The 16,973-nt window shown below is 34.7% G+C and overlaps 1 long non-coding RNA gene across 1 annotated transcript in view; it reads right to left on the bottom strand.

Annotated features, from left to right (window-relative positions):
• The window catches only part of LOC134271173 (uncharacterized), a 37,488-nt gene extending 28,983 nt beyond the window's left edge, over positions 1-8,505 (bottom strand). Inside the window, exon 1 of the long non-coding RNA XR_009992971.1 lies at positions 8,161-8,505. This is a non-coding gene — a long non-coding RNA (uncharacterized LOC134271173). The remainder of the gene's footprint in view (positions 1-8,160) is intronic.
• Between the last annotated feature and the right edge of the window lie 8,468 nt (positions 8,506-16,973).

The raw sequence follows: 16,973 nt of genomic DNA, 5'->3' as shown, positions 1-16,973 counted from the left end.
GAAAATTTTACAGAAATTTGTGCAATTTTCCTGCGATTCCACAGCGATTTTAAAAATTTAACAACGCCATAATGACTCTGTGTGAACGCAGCTTGGTGTGACAGGGCCTTAACACCAAAACCCATGATCCTGGGTCATGAATTTCACAGATTTGGCAGAGGTACCCTCATCATCATAATGCTGCACAAAGTTCTGCACTTAGTAGAATATAGCACATTTTCACTATATTATCAACAGACCCCCCTAAAAAAAAGAGATTACAATTAAAAGCCCCCCACCATGGAACAACAGGTTCTTAAAATTTTGTTGGATTCACATTTATTTATCATAATTATGCACTTTGTTTATCAGCTCAACACTAAGGATTTGAAATGATTATTTAATCGAATAACTGCATTTTCACTGTATAATCAAAAGAGCCCCACCCCACCCCCTACACCAGAACCCCTGATCCAGGGGACATGAAATTCACAACTATGAAAGAGGCACTCTTGCTTATCATAACTATATACTTCCTAAAATTGTTTAATACCCAAGAGCAGAGAGAAAGACTTTTCAAAGAATTAATGTATTTTCAATATATAATCAATAGAGCCCCCCTTACACTAGAACCCCTGATCCAGGGGCCACTAAATTCACAATTTTGGAAGAGGCACTCTTGTTCATCATAACTTTACACTTAGTACTTACTTTTTGTATCCTAACACATTCAAATAACCTGTTAATTAAATCATATACAAGGATTTCTTGATTTACAACATCTCACAAAGGGGTATAACTCTCATTTACTTTGTTTATTACAATTGTGTATGTTGTTTGCCTCCTAGATACCCAAAAGAACAGGCACCTGACTAATTTATTTTTCTTTAAGTAAAAAAAAATATACTCCCTACCTAATAATAAACAAGGTACACATTGGACGCCACCCCTGCGAAATGATCAAGAATAATTCTTGAACTTTTAAGAAAAGTTCATGAATTATATATTCTTGAATCTGCTCATGAATTGTTCATGAGCAGATTCAAGAATATATATAATTCATGAACTTGAATCTGCTCATGAATTGTTCATGAAGATCCTATGAAGTTAAAATTGGACACTCATGGTTTCATGGATTTCATTCATGAATCATTTAATTTTGTTTGTATTGTAGCCTCTGATTGGTTGATTTCCAAAAAGGAATGCAAATTATTCTGTACAATCTGGTTTGGTATGGGGACACACCCCCTTGACAACCGAATCATCTGTATCCATGCAATCCCCTCATTTCTAGTCCTCGGGATACATGGAAAATTCCTGATTTAATAAATGTACCTTTAACTTCAAACAGTTGCTCGATCTTACCTCATGTAAACAAACACCATGGCTGCTAGATCTATGTATCAGCTATTACCTCCCCTTGCTTCCCATCACTTCAATTACTATTGTTGTATTATTGGGCGGTAATTAAATTTGAACTCATAAAAATTAACATAATTTTACATCCACAGATGTTTAATTATTTTAAAATTAAATTATAAAGAATGACTCTAATTCTTGGCCAAATTATCGAGTATAATCTGGTTTGGGTCAGTTTATGCTTTTTTATAATCCGCTTTGCAGATTATAAAGCGTAAACTGACCCAAACCCGATATGGAAGGAGCCATTCCTTAAAAACCAAGTTCAAGAATATTCAAGAATAGTTGGTTGTTCATGAACAAACTTGGATTTTATAAATGCCTGCACAATGATCAAGAATAATTCTTGAACTTTTAAGTTCATGAATTATTTAAATTACTTCACTGCATCCTTATGAACTGTTCATGAATAATTTGTAATACGAATGAATAACATTCATAAACTATTCATGAATATTCTTGCTTATTTGTAAACAAAAAATGCAATATATTATTCTTCATGTTTATCCATGAAAATTCATGAAGTCATGCAAAATGAACAAGCGGCCCAGGGGCCACATCACTCACCTGAGCAAATGGCTAGGTAAAAGCAAAAATCAGTTCAGTATTGAACAGTTTAAATATAGAAATGGGTTCGGGGGAGGGGTATTTGAACAAACTTAAATCTACACTTCCTAAGGATGTTTTGAATTAATATGACACATAATGGCAGTGGTATCTATGACCAACCATGGCTTTGCTGTTCCTGAGAAGATGATTTTTCCTAGGTATTTCTATGTAAAATTCTGATCCCCCAATGTTCCCCCATCCTTCTCAAAGGGGTCATGAATTGAACAAACATAAATCTACATTTATTTAACAGAGGAATGCTTCGGAATCCATATAATTATGACCAATCATGGGTTTGCTGTTTTGGAGAAAAAGATTTTTTTTCTTACGTATTCCTAAGCTAAACTTTGATACCCCATTGTGGCCCCATCCTACCCCATGGGGTCATGATTACAAATTTGAATCTTCACTACATGAGGATGCTACCACATGAGTTTCAGCTTGCCTGGCCCAGTGGTTCTTGAGAAGAAGATTTTTAAAGATTTTTCCTAAGGATTCCTATGTTTAACTTTGATACCCCATTGTGGCTCCAACCAACCCCCAGGGGGCCACGCCCAAAACAAACTTGAGTTTACACTACATGAGGATGCTTCCTTCTGAGTTTCAGATTTCCTGACCCAGTGGTTCTTGAGAAGATTTTTAAAGATTTTTCCTGTGTATTCCTATATGTTAAACTTTGATACCCCATTGTGGCCCCATCCTACCCCCGGGGTTCATGCCTTGAACAAACTTGAATCTTCACTACCAGAGGATACTTCCACTCGAGTTTCAGCTTTTCTGGCCCAGTGGTTCTTGAGAAGAAGATTTTTTAAGATTTTTCCTATGTATTCCTATGCTAAACATTGATACCCCATTGTGGCCCCAACCTACCCCCGGGGTCATGATTTGAACAAACTTGAATCTACACTATATATACATGAAGATGCTTCCACATGAGTTTCAGTTTTCCTGGTCCAGTGGTTCTTGAGAAGAAGATTTTCAAAAAATGCCATTATTTTTTCACTAAGAACTGGGTACGGTATGTATAACGAGGCGGCCCTGTCTCTAAATTTGATTGAAGTTTTTTACAAACATGCCCACGATACATCCTTTCAAAATCATTTTATTTTTTGGAATTACAGGTGACTCTCGATGGTTCGAACTCTGATCTCTCGAAGTTCTCTATCTCTCGAAGTGAACCTCCGGTCCCTTTTTTTCCTCTATATAACTAAGCAAATTTACTACTGATTTCTCGAACTTCTATCTCTCGAAGTTCTCTATCTCTCTAACAAAAACCTGGGTCCCGTTACACATATTTCATTGAATTTTACTCTCTATCTCTCGAAGTTTTGATTGCCCGATCAAGCGTATAATTGAGCCTTGACTTACCTGGAAAAACAGTGAATGCCCGGGGCTGGCATGGAGGTGTTAATTGGGTGTTTACATAGATGACACTACACCTGTAGGTCGTCCGTGTGTTGATATAATTAATTGGTTATTACTGGTAAATTATTATAACCGAATTCACAACTTATTTTGACTTGAAACAGAGACGATAAATTTTTAGAAAATAAATTTACAGACGTTCATTTCAATAAGTTCCCATAGAGTATGAACTTTCAATAGAGTCTACATAATCCCAGTATGGCAAATATTGCACAAGAAATTTCGTTCTGAAGGACTGAATACCGATTAAGAAAAATATGGTGAACACTGGTGATCAAGGACCCGATCAAGCCGCAGAATAGCCAAACCTACAATTGCTATCCGGGTTTCATGTTATCGTGAAATAAGAACAAGTAAATAATGAAACTTCAGGAATTCGTTATATTTATTCGAAATACGATCATTGTTGTTGATATCAAGTTTATTACCTGTAAAATATGATTGAAAACGTGCAATAACTGTATTTACATATACTTCCAGCATCTATAATAGTAGAACATCGATGATCGGAACTGAAAATTTCAGATTTTATTTACTTTCTATCTCTCGAACCCCTTGATCTCTCGAACTTTTCTTGCGGTCCCTTGTACTTTGAGAGATCGAGAGTCACCTGTATCTCATAGCGTTTTTCAGCCAGAGGTTCAGAAAAATGGTGCACTTTCTTTGATAATTACAAATTTTGACCTAACGACGTCATCACGACGTTACTGATTTTAACGTTACGTTAAATGAAATCTGTAAATTCTCTTAACCGAAAAATATTTACTTAATCCTGCCAATATTCCAGGAAACCTATTTTGATCTTTCTTTCAATTCATCATATATCGTTGATAGTTTAATTGAATTAGTTTTATAAATTTCAGAAATATATAATTTTTTAACAAACGATTGTACCAGACAAGCTACAAACTTGATTCAACCAGACGAAAGGAGGTGAGTACTTTAAAAATTGAATGCATTGTTCAATGAAAAAGTTATCAACAGAACTCCCCCTTTTCCATTCCAACAAATAGCGGCGCTAAAAATGTCGTTTTTTTTTAAATAGACATATTAATTACTCCCTATTTCGAGTTATATGATATGCCTTTTTTCCATTTTCTTTGATTTTAGATTTTTTACCCCCGCTTGAAAAGTGGGAGGGTATATAGTGATCGGGGTGTCCGTCTGTCTGTTATGCTTTGGGGTACCTCTCTTTTATGTTTTGCCGTTAAAAACCTAAATATGTGTCGGATCAAAAAGTGAAACAGAAGGTGCATAATGGCAATATGTTATTAAGATTCTATAAAAGTTTCATTGAATTTCACTCAGTGGTACAAGAGGAGTTGCAGATAAGAGATGAGTACCCCAGTGCTTAACAGACGTACAGCTAGACGGACGGACAGACATACCGATTACTATATACCCTCCTGATTTTCAAGCGGGGGTATAAAGACAAAAAAAAACCACACGAATTTTCGGGAATGGATCCCAGAATTTAGTAGTACAATTTAGAAGTTCTGTCTAACGGGCATAAATTTCTAAAACTTGTAGAAATAAATACACTACACTGAAATATTATGTAACTTTAGTGTATGACTTGGTCTATCAACGTATTAATTTAAGATATGGGAGTCTGTGCGTTTTGTTTTCAAAGCATTGATGTTGGCTGTAAACAATCGATCAACGATCAGAGTCGAGTGGAGATCAACAGAAAATAGGAAAGGACTATTTCTAGTTTGAAATCAATTTCTTGACATAAACTTGTTCATTTGTAGGCATTATAATACATGCTGATAATCAGTAACCCCCCCCCCCCCCCACACACACACACATACTTCTATCTATTTTTCTAATTTAAATGAAGACAAAATGCAAATAATCGTAATACAGAATGAAAAAACACTTACATTTAAAAAAATATCAAAATTCACTTCACGTCCCTTTTCTTTATTAACCTTTTTATAAGCTACACATTGAGACACTTTTGAAGTTCTGTTATTAATATACGAAAACTGATGTTATTTGTGACTTGCTGGCACCCTCACTACGGCCTGCCTTTTTTTACGGAGTTAGGTTTGCCAATCCCGGATTAGCATTTAAGGCGAGATTGTGTTTCTAACTAGATAAGTTTTTTTGAGAGTTGTTTTAATGAAAATTCTTTTAAAATATACGTAACAGATGACATGTATTACATGACTATACAACTCTACTTAGACAAAAACTGATAAAGCATAGACAATTATTTTGCTTTACATACCTCCTAAATATAAATGTTTATATATATTTGATAGATTTCAGTGACAATAATAATTTTCTGGAACGAATAATCATCATAGACGGACGTTGACATCTTTAAAATCCAAATCTGATGTGTACCATTTTCACTACGGTGATAAAGGACTGGACACCCCACCCACCTTCCCAGCCCTGATGAATGTCAAATTTTATCAATATTTATTTCCCATGACATATTTAAAGTATTATTTCATGGATAATTTGGTTAAAATTATTTTAGATCTTAACAATATTTTGTCTGATACATTCATTTTACCAAAAATAATTTTAAAAAGCAATTTCATGTCTTATAAATGTCTTAATTAATTTCTAAAAAACTCCAAATCAAGCTAAATACATCGACTGTATCTAGCGGAAGGGGGAAAGTGGTGTCTCTTGTCCAAAAACAATGCATGATTTTGCGTGTTTTTATTTCTTAAATAACGGATTCATATAATATGTTAAAATTGCCTTCACTTTTCTGTGTTAAGAAAAAAGTTAACTACAATTGGAAACATTTCATAGTAATTGCCGAAAACACTCACAACTTAAGCCTTACAAAACTTTGTCAAAATAATATTATTTCATTATCTATAAAGTTCCTTGTAAACTACAGTTGCGGATCCAGGAATTTAATAACGGGGAAGGGGTGGTATTGAAGGCAAGGTGTCTGAAGCTGCGTTGAAGCCCCACAGGGGTTGAGGGCACATTCCTGGTTGGGTCCGGGGAACGAATACCTAGTATATGTGTATCCCCCTTTATTTTGGAAAACCAATCGTGATCTTGCAAAAATTTCAGAATACTTAGAGTTAAGTACATGTATGGCAGTAAAATATTTCGGAATATCTCGTACCATACATGTAGATCTACATGTTTGTGTTTAATGCTAGTGACAAAAAAATAAATAAAGGACTTCGATGTAATTATTTTTTTTTCAACTTATATACTAAACTGTACAAAACTGAAGTTAAATGCTTGTTTTACTAAATAAAACATTTAAAAAAAATCAAATGGGGGTAGGGGGGACGCCCGGCGCATAGGCCCTGGATCCGCATTTGAATTGCATGTTTATAATTTAAACCTGTCTTGAAAACACTGATGTCAACATTCTGATCAGCATGATAAATGTACAACCTAAATCATACTCAAGAAAGCAGTATGAGTCTTTCAACAGAACGTTAAAAAAAGATCTTTTTCTTGAACAGTAAAGTCAATATCATGTCCATTATGAAGGAGACGCTCGTTTTAATTAGAGGTACATGTATAAATGTAAATTAATCCCCTGAATCATACCAACTTATGTCGTTATTACTGTTTTTCTCTGAATATATTGATTGGAAATTTTTCATATAATGATATTAAGTATTTCATTATGGAAGACTGAAGAATTTGGATGTTCAGTATATGATGGCTCATTATGACGTCATGTTTTTCAATGTATTGCGTCATTAATTTACATGTAACGTCCCTTGATAAATTTTTTTGAAAAGTTTATGTGGTTTTCATAACATTCAGATACAGATTTAAACAATAAATTTCTGTAAAAGTATAGATTAGATAGAAGTTTTAGATTCAAACTTAAACGATTAATTTCTTTAAATGTATAGGTTTTATTATGGAGGAAAAGTTACATCTATCCAAAAACGAAATATTTTCAACTGCAATTTTTCGTAAAAACGGACGTGGCCGCACTTTTGTACAGTCATTTTTTCTCTTGCATATTAGAAACCAAAGTATACTTGTTCTTTCTGCGAAGTTTCGCATACATACTTGAATGCGGCCACATCGAAATTTAGACTTGAAGAAGAGGAAAACGTCCAAAATAGGTGAATTCCAGAATATTAGACCAGGTTTGAACGTTATGTACACAAAAAGGTCACGTGAGTTGAGGAAAATTGATATCATTTTTTCACAAATGGGAACCTTCACAATAAATTGACACAGTTCAAAGAATGTTATCGTGCATTTAATTTTTGCCAATTTTACAGGGCTGCCTCGTTTTACATACCGTACCCAGTTCTTCACAATTATCTCCCCTTGGAAGAGGGTGTAGCCCTTCATTTGAACAAAATTGAATCCCCTTTATCCAAGGATACTTTGTGCCAAGTTTGGTTGAAATTGGCCCAGTGGTTCTTGAGAAGAAGATGAAAATGTGAAAAGTTTACGACGACGACAATGCCAACAACGACGACAACGGTGACAACGACAGACAACGGAGAAATTTTGATCAGAAAAGCTCACTCGAGCCTTGGCTCAGGTGAGCTAAAAACTGTAAAAGAAGATATTTTATAAAAATACAGCATCTTGAAAGATTTCACAGAATTTTTGTTTTCCAACCATGGCAACAAAATCTTTGTTCAAGTAAACAACTCTGATAAGTGATAACGATAATAAATGAATCATGTAGTTCACTGCAGGTAAAATTATGAAAAATTTCAATTCAAACGTGACTCTTTGCAGAATCCTTAACCTTACTTGGTCAAGAGGAGAGCGGGTTCCTTCCTCAGCATATTTCGAAGTGTGTTTTTATGCCTAAAATGGAATAATTTTTAATTCCAGTCTGGGAGAAAAGTGTATTCAGCAATTAGGGCATCAGCTAAAACGGCTTTCAAGGATTTTGAGCAGAGATGGTCAATTAAAAAATTCTTATTGGCTTTCCCTGTGGAATTTCCAGAATTTCATCATGTGGATCCTTTGATTGAATATTATTCATATTTTCATTTCTTTCTTTAGTTTTTCTTCAAGAGCCCGGAATTTTTGCAGCCAGATCTCGAGTTTCTCATCTTCTGATCTACTCATCAACATCATCTGTGAACTGCTTCTCTTTTCCCTACAAGAACAAAGATTTTCTGAAAATGCTCATGAATGTGAAAACTTAAGACAATTGTATTTTTTGCATATTTGTTTCATTTAATTTTGCATCATAGGCACTGCCATATATTAAAGCATTCTGAGCGGAAGTTTAGCCTTTTTCCCTTGCCCACCATGTTGTAGGTCAACAGGATTTTGAATGTTTTGAGCCTCAATCTTTAATGAATGCATGTTACTTTAGTTGGATCCCTACTCAAAGCAAAGTTTGGCAAAATTTTCATTTAAAAAAAGACAAAAGACTGAAAGGTTGGAAGACAGACATGCCAAACTCTTTGCCTCAGCCATATTCATGGAGGCCAAGAGTACCAAAAATGCTGATATATTTACTCAAGTATTTCTAATGTGTTTTTTTCTGGAAAAGATGTTTTCACTCGAAAATGTGCAATCCAACACAAACTAAAAGAGCATCTTGATATGTCTCTTTAGACAACCGCAACTTGGTATTCTTCAAATTGCTAATTTACTGCAAGAAAGATTTTGTTGTATTCTGGATAATTTTTCAATTTGTATGCAACAATATTTACATTTCCAAAGTCTTTGTCCGAGACGAAATAACAAATTGTAAATGTACTTTATTTCCCCATCAATGTATTGGCGCAGTTCAAAAAAAAAAAAAACACCTGCAGGGCGGGACAAATAGCTAGACAGAAGCAGGGCTTGGAGCACATTGACTGGCAGTCAGATTTTTCAATTTCATGAGGATGATCAATGGATTGGCTTGCGTGATAATTTTATGCATAAACGCCTTTGGCGTTTATGCAAATTATCACGCAAGCCAATCGATTGATCACATCATGAAATCGAAAAATAAGACAGTTATTCCTTAAATAATTGCTGCCTAAGTTGATTCCATACATGCCTTATTTATTTCATAACTGGATATTTGATCTCACTAATGTAACCCTAAAAATCATAACTGAGGCCACCAGATCATTTATCAGATCAAACTATTGAAGTTCTTGTTGCATCATTAAATCAGAATGATTGGGAAACATGAGTTGCTATAAAAATAAAACTGACACCTCACCCCATAAACAGCTCACAGAATAATTACATTCTTCATTAAACTGGTATAATCTTCTTGCTAGACCTGTGGGCATGATATATGATACTGCATATTTATGACCATGTAAACACATATAAATAAGCTTTTATATATACAAGACATTGTATTTCATATATTCACACAAAAAACATTTTGCCATATTTTTATAAATCTTCAACCCCGGCCATAAATTGTCTACTACTGGATGCTTGGAACAGCCTCAGACAGATGTACGGACTTTCCCGTTCACAGAATAACGACCACACAATACCTCTTTCCCCTGTATTTATTACTGATGTCAGCAACGAAGCTCCCACATTTTCTTCATGTGTCTGATGACAGGCATTTATTGCTTGACCTCTGACCATTCTTGACCCCAGTTGACCTGATCGCTGTCCTAAGATGACCTTTACATGTCTCCACTGTCACTCAAAACAAATGACTAAACTTTCTCTAGACCCCACAATGAATGCCATCATCATATTAGCTCTACATTTATGTTGAAAAATGCTGTTACAGTGATATACAAGTATTACTTTTATTTGTGAAAATCATATTATCTTTTTGACCTGCTGACCCTAAACTAATACATTTTGAACTTGCACGTGTCTAATCCTTTTGACTCTGTCAATAACATATGTTAAACTAGTTGATTCAATAAGTATAGCTTGGAAAAACAGAACTCGGATCAGTATTGCAAAGTTGAAATATAACAAGAGGCCCACGGGCCTTATACGTCACCTGAGTATCATGTAACAACTTTCCAGCGATTGTATTTGGTTCGTGTTTTAATCCAAAAGCCATGAAATTCACAAATTTTGAAAGAGGCACCATTGCTTATCAAAGGGTAGATTTCAAAGCATTAATTTATTTTTAGTCAAAGTACCCCCCTGGTACCCCTGACCCAGCAGCCCTGAAATTATCTATTTTGAAAGAGGCCCCTTTCTTCATTATAAGGCCAGCATTTTTTTTTGTGTTTAGGTTTAGTTATGAACATGAGAATAAAAAAGTCCCGAAGGAGAAGGAAATAAAAATTTTTTTTTGATAAATCAATTATTAACATTTGTACATTCTTTTTTATGCTATCCTAATAGGCTCCTTACCACTGGACACATAATGCTTACAAATAGGAAAGTAGAACATTTAATTGCTTATTTCATCATCTGCCAGTTTGGGCCAGTTATATCAATTTTGTGATGTTGAACAAAATATATTTTAAAAAATCAATTCTTTAAAAGTCTTTCAATATATCTTCATTTTTTAAATATGTGTTAGGTGAATGTGTAGACAATGTTCTAAAATTTACTTGATGCCTAAAATTATAATTCCTATCATAAAACAGACAGGGAGTATTGGGGAGTAGGGTCAACATTTTTTTCAATTAAGTGTAAAATAATTTTTCTGGCTGATACAAATGATACTACATGCCTGTATATAGTTGTATATTCTTGCCTTTTAATAGTTGAATTTTTTTTTTATTTCTTCAGGTTATTGTTTATTTCTTCCTCAAATGGACTTCACTTCTCCTATAGTTTTATTCATTACATCTGATGCATAAGCAACCCTTTTCTGAAGAATGATGCTTAGACTGTAAGCTATAACAGAGACCTAAACAATGTTGCTGGTAATATGCAATAGCTACCACGGGCAGTTTAAAACCTGGAGGAGGAAAATAATTTACAGACAGTTACTTTTGAAACGAATACATAATTATCTCACCAGCATGTCATTGTGCAACAAAGTCGTCAGCATTTTATTTGTCCTTTGAACGGGTGAAACGTTTTGAATGGCACTCTTATCGATGAATTTTACACTAAACCAAGCTATCTTCTCAGATTTACCTTTATTTACCCGCCGTTTCATCGTAAAACTGGAAGTGCGAGTTCGTAAATTTGAAATGTCGATCCCGACTCAAATTTGACATCGGAAAAAATTGTTTTATTTTTTTCTGAAAATTCAAAACCTTGAGCGGAGGGTTTGTAAAACTGAAAATAAAATAAATCCTGGCCTTAAATATGTAACATGAGGCCCATGGGCCACATCGCTCACCTGAGCAGTAAGGGTAGAAAAAAGTAGAAAATGGCTTTTTATTATACCCCCCCTTGAAAAGCGGGAGGGTATATAGTAATCGGTATTTCCGTCCATCTGTACGTCTGCCCGTCCGTCCGTCTGTTACGCTTTGGGGTACCCATCTCTTATCCGCAACTCCTCCCATACCACTGAAGGAAATTTAATGAAACTTTCACAGAATCTTTATTACATATTGCCATTGTGCACCTCCTATTTTACTTTTTGATCTGACATATATTTTGGATTTTTCAGAGCAAAACATGGACACTGCTATTATATTCATATGGGAGGCGGGGGGTATCATTTAGTGAGCTCATTGCTCACAGTACCTCTAGTTGTAAAGTTTAAATCCAAAAGTAGTCCCATGACCAATCATGGATTTGCTATTTTTTAGAAAATGATTTTTAAAGAATTTTCCTATATATATATCTTTAAAAACTTTGGTCGGCCATTTTGGCCTCGCCCTACCCCTGGGGGTCATGATTTGAACAAATTTGAATCTACACTACTTGAGCATGCTTCCATATAAATATGATGAATTATGGCTTTGTCATTCTTGAGAAGAAGATGTTTAAAGAATTTTCCTATATATTTCTATGTAAAAGTTTGGTCGGCCATTTTGGCCCCGCCCTACCCCCGGGGGTCATGATTTAAACAAACTTGAATCTACACTACCTGAGCATGCTTCCATATAAATATGATGAATTATGGCTTTGTCATTCTTGAGAAGATTTTTCAAGAATTTCCCTACATATTTCTGTGTAAAAGTTTGGTCGGCCATTTTGGCCCCGCCCTACCCCGGGGGGTCATGATTTGAACAAACTTGAATCTACACTACCTGACCATGCTTCCATATAAATATGATGAATTATGGCTTTGTCATTCTTGAGAAGAAGATTTTTAAAATATGCTACCAAATTTTCATTAATTCCCAATTATCTCCCCGTGAATGAGGGCGTGGCCCTTCATTTGAATAAACTTGAATCCCCTTCACCCAAGGATACTTTGTGGAAAGTTTGGTTGAAATTGGCCCAGCGGTTCTTGAGAAGAAATCGAAAATGTGAAAAGTTTACAGACAGACAGATAACAGACGGACGCCGGACAAAATGTGATCAGAAAAGCTCACTTGAGCCTTCAGCTCAGGTGAGCTAATAAGATCATTAGCATATTAACCAGGAGCAAAGGATAAGATGTTCAAAGAATTCATGCATTTCACTATATAATCATTAGAGCCCCACCCTAAAACAAGAACCCCTGACCCTGGGGCCATAAAATTCACAATTTTGGTAGAGGCACTCTTGCTTATCATAACTATGTACTTAGTTAGTTTATTTAATACCCAGGAGCAGAGAAGAAGATTTTCAAAGAATTGATGTATTTTCACTATATAATCAATAGAGCCCCGCCCTAACACCAGAACCCCTGACCCTGGGGCCATAAAATTCACAATTTTGGTAGAGGCACTCTTGCTCATCATAACTATGTACTTAGTTGGTTTATTTAATACCCAGGAGCAGAGAAGAAGATTTTCAAAGAAATAATGCATTTTCACTACCTACTTATTTAGCCCCGCCCTAGCACTAGAACCCCTGACCCCAGGGCCATGGATTTCACAATTTTGGTAGAGGACTCATTTCTGATTACAATCATGCAAACAGTTTGACTGCTTGGTGTCCAGGAGTAAAGAAGAAGATTTTTAAAGATTGCATTAATTTTAGTGGTTTTGGCCCCACCCCCCAGGCCCCAGGGGGGCAGGGATCATGAAATTCACAATTTTTGTTCCCCTTCACCCATAGATGCTTTATGCCAAATTTGGTTGAAATTGGTTCAGTTGTTGCAGAGAAGAAGCTGAAAATGTTCAAATGTTAACGCACGACGAACGACGACGGACGAAAACAGATAGCAATAGGTCACCTGAGTTTACTCAGGTGACCTAAAAAGTGCTCTCATGAAACATTTGATTTTCCACTGAAGCCTTGCCCTATTACCCCCACAGACACGAATTGAACATACTTGAATCCTCACACATAAGGATGCCTCTGAATTAATACATGATTACCATGGCTTTCCTAAACCCAAACAAATTTTTATTGGTATCAGGGAAATTTCATTACCGTATTTGGCCGAGTATAATACGCATTGATGTAAAATACGCACCCCCCTTTTTGACTGCATAGTAAAACACAGGTGCAACTACGTACATGATATATATTTATTATACGCAACAGAAAAATTTACCAAGCGATGTTCTGAACTATGAAAATCATGCCCCACTAATTTGTTTTATTTTAAAACTTTAGGATTAATTATCAAAAATTTACTGAACACACTTTTTTTTAAAATACACACTTTATAACTTTCTCTTAAAACTTGACATTCCATATCGCGGCAATCTTCCCCCCGGGGGTCAGAAAATTATTTATTCATTTATTTCAACAAAGCACAAGATAATGTTGCGTAAAAGTATTAACAATTTTTTATATTTCTAGAATAGTTACGGTGATTTTGAAATTATGCATCGCCATATTCTTAGATGAAATAATTTTATTTCAACAAAGCAAGAGATATTGTCAAAAGTTTTATCATATGTCATGTTTAATTTTGGTTCTAGATAATCATGCTTAAAATTATCTTACAATATTTTAACAGGAAACGAAATTGAAACATCAAAGTATTTATTTCTTTAAGAAGACTAAAATTTTCCTCTATATATTTCTATGATATCTTATTTTCTAAATGATACCACTTTTATTAAAAGTTTTAGCATAATTTATATTTCATTTCTCAACTCTCAATTATTTAAACAAGAGGCCGAAAACTAAGTATAAGATAAGGTAAAATTACATTTAACAAGTGTTTAATTGTTTAAAGTGCCGTAATCAACACATGCTCACACATACGAATGGTCATAAACCGACCCCCAATTTTTAACAAAGAAAATAATCAAAGCAATTAACATGGCAGTAAATAACCAGTGCTCTAATATTTCTGTAAAAACATTGCTAGATTGCTTTGGAGTCGGGGGTCATGATAATTTAATTGCCCCGAGGGGTGTTGATAGGTAATTATCATTTGACCAGCGCACGTGTGTCACATATTTCATTGGCTTCCTTTCATTGGGACGTATGGAGGGGTGTTAATATTGTTGCAGATTATCATTGAGTTATTTTAAACCTAAAATTAATATTTATTTTATTGTATTTCATTAAAAAAATGATTTATTACTTTTGTCTGGCAGATAAGGTGCATGTGCACTATCATTACGGAAGCACGTGACATAGCCATGAGTGAACTTCTAAAAATAACATCGGTAATGGCGGCCTCCTCGGAGACAATCAACATGCAGCTCAAATTACTTTTAACTTACTTTTTCATGTTATTTTGGTATCAAAAGATTATGAAAGTGACATTTTTAAGAAGCATACCTTCCAACAATAACTTTCCGAAGTTTAAAATATGGCAATTAACAATAGAAATTGCATATGTCTCTAATATTACTACGGTATGTACGTATGATAGCCGTGTTTCACCTGAAAGAAAAACTTGTCAAAATCCCATTGTGATGTAAAATACGCATCCCTTTCACACAGAAATTTATTTTAGGAAAAAGTGCGTATTGTACTCCCCGAAATATGGTATCTCAACATTGGCGGGACAATCGGAAAATGTTGAGATATCCGAGGTGTGAGATATCAAAGTTGAGACTCAACGTCCTTAATTTTACTGCATAGTAAAACACAGGTGCAACTACGTACATGATATATATTTATTAAAAAATTTAAGAAGTTATTCACAAGTGTTATTAATGAAATGCTTCCTTTCTCTTTATCAAAATCATTTTACTAATAACAGTTTTCCATCGTCCAGCATTCCGTGTGCAACTTACTTTGTCAGAACAGGATACGAAATGCTCTCTATAAACTCGGAACTGTAATGATATAAAGTCAACTTCCGTGATACAGAAAAAAAATTAATGCAAGTAGATCTAGTACGATGGTCATTCAAAAAGTCTGTAGACTTTTGTCCTAATTCTTTTATTTAACCTTATATTAATTTATAACCAAATTTGGTACACATATTTAAACAACCAATACGAATTTTTTTAGCTTAAAAAAATTGGAATACGAGGGCTGATCAAAAAGTTCACGAACTAATTGAATAACTTCCATAAAAGAAACATTATTTGGTTTCAGTATTGATTATACTTTAAATTAGTCCTCTCCAATTTTAATGCACATGCGCGAGTCACATGAAGGCAGTCAAGTGACTTGATCCATAGTTGTTCTGTCACGAAGTCTGAAAGGTTTTTCCGAGTTTTATATTTCTTTCCATGCAAGTTAGTTTTTATAATAAGAACAGGTCATTTGTCAGAAATGGTCAAATCTTGGCAACAGAATGGATGGATAAGAATATCCTTTCCCAAAATGAGCATGGCGACCAAATTCTCTGTCTCAGGAGAGTCATTTTTACAAGGTGGATAAAGTATGGGGTCAGTAAATTCACAATTTTGGAAGAGGCAGTCATTTTCAACTCAACTATGCACTTGGTTAGTTTAGTTAATGCCCAGGAGCAGAAAAGAAAAATTTCAAAGAAATAATGCATTTTCACTATATAACCTATTTAGCACTGCCTTAGCACTAGAACCCCTGACCCTGGGGCCATGAATTTCCCAATTTTGGTAGAAGACTCAATGCTGATTACAATCATGCCAACAGTTTGACTGTTTGATGTCCAGGAGTAAAGAAGATGATTTTTAAAGATTACACTAATTTTAGTGGTTTTTGCCCCATCCCCCAGACCCTAGGGGGGCTTGGACCATAAAATTCATAATTTTTGTTCCCCTTCACCCATAGATGTCATATGCCAAATTTGGTTGAAATTGGTTCAGTGGTTTCAGAGAAGAAGCTGAAATTGTTTAAATGTTAACGTACGACAAACGATGGATGACAACAGACGAAAACGGATAGCAATAGGTCACCTGAGTTTACTCAGGTGACCTAAAAATTCTTTTTAAACCAGGAAATGAAAAATAAGTCATGTATATGTATAAATAGAAAAGACAATTTTTGCATAGTAGCGAGTTTGAATTGGACAATGGATGGTCTGCAAAAAACAGATCCTAGTAGTTAAAAATCTTTTCAAAAGAGTTAGGAATATCATTAAAAGTGATGTGAAAACACCATACAACACTCATGCCCTCCTCCCCCAAATAAATGGAATTTTTCTAAGTCCAAGGGAAATAACTCTGACAAAAATTTTGCTCAATCATAACCAAAACCAAACTTGACTTATAGATATTCTT

The sequence above is a fragment of the Saccostrea cucullata genome, unplaced genomic scaffold (assembly GCF_032062105.1).
Source record: "Saccostrea cucullata isolate Sc308-1 unplaced genomic scaffold, CSIRO_AGI_Scuc_v1 ctg750, whole genome shotgun sequence".
NCBI classification, from domain to species: Eukaryota; Metazoa; Mollusca; class Bivalvia; order Ostreida; family Ostreidae; genus Saccostrea; species Saccostrea cuccullata.
The sequence above is the reverse complement of the archived record's forward strand: the minus strand, read 5'-3'. Positions and strand labels throughout refer to the sequence as shown.